Raw genomic sequence first — 4429 nt, 5'->3', positions numbered from 1 at the left:
TATAGCTCTTTGTCTCCCATAAAAGGTAATAGGAAATGGGTGTATCTTTTATGATTGGTTCTAGCAAACAGCCAATAGGAATTTCAACCAGGCTGATTGGACAGAGGCAGCCAAAGGAGGAGCAATGGGGCTGGGCTGAGGAAATATAAGCGCTGGCCATCAGGCCTGGAGTGGGCAGAGCTTTGGTAACCATATACCACTGTGCCTATCATTTATTTGTCCGACAAATAAATTATTATTTTAATTTTTCTATTGCTGCGTTGAATATTTCATTCCAGCTAAGCGTTAACCACAAGCAGGGTGCTACACTAGCAGGACCAGTGGTCAGGGATGATGAGAACGGTAGTCCAAAAACACCCCAAGTTTGGGAAATGCTTATGCAAAGCTATGCAAGCTTTGAGATTTTGCATTTCCCCTTCAGTACGGCATTTCACGCATTCCAGTGGAATTCCACGTCTGTGAGAGCATCTTGTCACAGCTCAGACCCAGCTTGGTTACTCAAAAAAGTGCTTCAGACACAAATTCTGTAACCCACGGATGGTGGAACTCATTGTCCTCAAGATATGGCTGGACTACAACTCCAGCATCCCTGGCGACTGGACACGCGGGCTGTGAGCTAATGTGAGGTGGAGTCTGCCAACATCTGAAGGACCACAAGTTCCCCACAAGTCCTGCTGCTACTGATAGCTGAGCTATCTTTGACCGCACTTCCAGGCAGCATCACTAGATTTCAATGGGATTAGATAAATGCAGAGAACATGCCTATCAGTGGCACAGATGAGTTGCATCGTGCTCCTCCCTCAACTGTTACCCGTGGCAGCCATTCCATCAGGTTGGGGGAGGGGAGCTGACGCCGCAGGACCTCACCACTGTCTCTGCTGAAAAACAGCAATTTTCGGCTCCTCTCCAAAATTATTATCATTTCTGGTTCTCACAACAATATCTCTGTGCCTAAAAAGTCACACCTGAGCTTGTCCCTCAGATTGCGAGTCCGAGGGCAAGGTCTTGACTTTTCAATAGTTGTCGGCTACTTCGGGAGCCCCTTCTTGAGGCTGAAGAGTGAGATGGAAAAAAAATGCTCATGCTAAACAAACCGATGGTGATGATAGCTAAAAGGCTACTCTCCATGTTCTGAGGCAGTGTTATCTCCGAATACCAGTCTTTGGGAGGCAACAGTAGGGTAGGGTTATCACCTGCACCAGGGCTTCCTGTGAGAAACTGGGTGCTGCCCTAGATCTGAATGGTTTGTGCTCTTAAATAAAAAGAGAGGGAGGCTGGGGCAGGCAACCACAGCAACGGAAGATTGAGATCAGAGGGTCAACGAGGACAACCCAAGCCTTCTCCTTTCTTCCACGTCGCCAGAGTTGTCTGTAATCACAGTCAGTTTCACTTCCTCCCCACGCATTCATTCCGGCTTGTGAAATCCGACAGCTCAACATTTCTGTCTGTTTATTCGGAATTTGGTCCCCCCAAGTTCAGCAGGACTTGCTCCTGAGGAAAGGTGCACAGCGCTGCAAGATCTCGTTTCAGTTCCTCTTCGATCGCCCTTTCCAACCCGCAAGGCCCAAGTGCCTCAAACCACTTCTATTCTTGCGCTTCCTGGCTTTGGCCACAAGACAGCCACCCCCACGTGCCTGCGTCTTACAACAGCATCTAAGGGTGTTCCTAAGAATTAGGCTGCCAACGGCCAAGTCCTTTATCTGCTCTTCTTGTTTTCTTTATCAGTATTGTTTTTGCTGCAAGCTTGGAATCGCGTATTTCGTTGATGAACGACATCAAAAGGAGGAAATATGAACACTCCAGATAGAGTAGATCAAAGTTGCATCCAGTCCACACATTCTGTTCCTCAAGGTAGCCAGCAAAATCCATCCAAGGCAGGAGCCAACCCCCAGCAAGACTTTCCACAGGTATGCTATGGGGTGGAAGTTTCCAGTTCTCCACATTTTGCAGCAAATTGCATAATGGTGTTTTTTTTAAAAAAAAATCCTCATGGAAATTCATCAGTAAATGCCTCCTAACTAACACATTTTTATATGAGGTGTACACGTTTGTACACAAAGTGCATGCAATCAAATTTCCCACGTATAATGGATTTTGGTATGCTATTTTCACTAATATCTTCATTTTTTACACACACCCTCCCCAATACAGGCATTGTTTTGCAAATGTTGGCTGGGGGACTGCATCAAAATGATCAGAAATGTGCAAATGTTGGAGGGTAGCTGTGTTTTGATTCACATATTCCATTCAAAAGTGCAAATCTGATGGATTCAGCTTTAAATGTAAACTGAACTGAACTCCTCCCCCATCCCTTAGGTATGACACCACTATCAGTATCGCTAAAAGAGACTTCCGGGGTGGCGCCTCCGGTGATGGCGGACTCCCTCTGAACTGGAGGGACAAGCTCCGCATGAAACGGGTCTTTTCCGCTGCGGCGTAGCGGGGACCCTTCTGAAAATCACAGGCGGATGAAGCCTGTGACCGTGGGACTCAGCGTGCACCTTTAGCGCCCCCCAACCCACTAAGGAACCCAGAAACGGGCTCCGAAGTGAAGAGGGGGAAGTGGCGCGGTGCTGTGAGTCAACTGCTTTTTCTGCGGAGCGAAGCCGCACAGCCGTCGCCGGAGAGCGCTGCCTTTTTCCTGGGACAATTTGGCATTGAAAAGAACTAACCGTGAGTACTGGAACGCTAAACATCTGGACTTTAAACAAGAATTGGCGAAATAAAAGGAACTTGGACTCTAAAATTTACCTTAATTTGGTACTGAAACGGAAAGGGCTAAACAGGAAGTCACTCTTCCGTTTTCTTGTAGTTACAACAAAGCAAAGACAACGTAAACTAGAGCCTTAAAAATTACTTTTAAAGGATCGTCTTTCATCATTCTAAATTGCGGAACCCCCCTTCGGAAGCAGGAGAAGAAGGGGGGCTTTTATTGAGTTGTTAAAACCTGCGGAAATAAAGTTAAAGTAGAGTAATTTTCCACTGTCCTGACCCTGGAACGGGGTGTCAGATTTGACGATTGAAGCTCATTGATCAGAAACAAATGCTTTGACAGATAGTTAAAAGGAGGGAAACATTGTGATTCCATTGTTTCCTTTCCTTTTGGTTTTTTTTTTTTAAAGAACAAGTATGGACAAAATATCTTAAAGAAGAAACTCTGTTGCTATTGTTTCCAAGGAAAAGAACAATCAGAAGTTTTTCCCCCTAGAGGGGAGCCATGAAATTGTAACTAAATCCTGGGAAATTGCAGCTGTTGCTGATTACAACCGTGGGAAAGAGTTTGGTGACCTTGCAGAACAATGCCTTCAGAAGCACTGTTGGGTGCTTTCTGAAAAATTAATGCCCTATTGGATCAGTTAAGTCAGAAGATGGTTTTTATGACTAATGCTGCCAGAACCTTTGATCAGGTAGTGGGAAAGTATATGGAACCCACTCAGGAACTAAAACAGGAGTGTGCCATGACAGAACAACAGAAAGAAGAGGATCTTGCTGAATCTGAGACGCCAGAGATGGAGGGACTTTTGGCCAAGCAGGAAAATGAGCCTTTGGATCTGATAAATGAATTTGGAAAAAAACAGATTGGGAAAGATAAAGTTTGGACTGAACTGGAAATGGGGGGGTTGTTTGGACTTTCTGAGTCTAGTAATGGGCCGTCAAAGGTTCGGAGCTGTTGGGACTTCCACTTTTGGAGGGAATTTGAAATATGTTTTTAAACATCACATGCAGTTTAGTCTGGACTATGAGAAAAGGGCTGATTTGCTTAAAAGGGTCAAAAACACTACTAAGCTGGAGTTCCCGCGTGTGAAAGGAAAATATGAAGAAGAGCTGCGAAAGGGACATGGAAGAGATTTGAAGGCCTCGGACATAAGGGCACCAGGTTAATGAGCCAGACTAATGGAGAAAAAGAAAAAAAAGACTGACAATCCCGGGACCGGGGGGAGGGGACGCTGAAAGAAGATTGGATTGCTTTTATTTTATTGTATTTTTAAATATTATTATTAATAGAAATGCTTTATGAATGTTGGGAAAATGTTGAAATGAAATTATTTGGCTCTTGTAAAAATGTTTAAAGAATTTGGCAAAAAGGTAATGGTTATGAGAAGTTGGTAAAAAAGATTTAAGTTTTAAGATCTAAGGTCGTTTTTATAAGACAAAATGAGAACAGAGTAAGGTAACGCAATGATAAAATATTATGAATTATGGAAAGGATTTGCTGTGACAATTACTAATTAAGATACAAGAGATGGGAGGAGGAGGAGGTCATGAAAAGAAGGTAATGGAAATTGGAGAATTTGAAAGGCATGGTTTTATTTTTCTCTTTTTTCTCTTATGTTTTTGGTTTTGGTTTTTTTTGTAATTTTGTCTGTTTTTCTGTGTAATTTTAAAAATTCTTTTGTTTTAATAAATATCATTTTAAAAAAAATATCAG

Source organism: Podarcis liolepis (genome assembly GCF_965112155.1).
Source record: "Podarcis liolepis genome assembly, chromosome: 14".
Classification (NCBI taxonomy): domain Eukaryota; kingdom Metazoa; phylum Chordata; class Lepidosauria; order Squamata; family Lacertidae; genus Podarcis; species Podarcis liolepis.
This window is presented reverse-complemented; position numbering follows the sequence as displayed.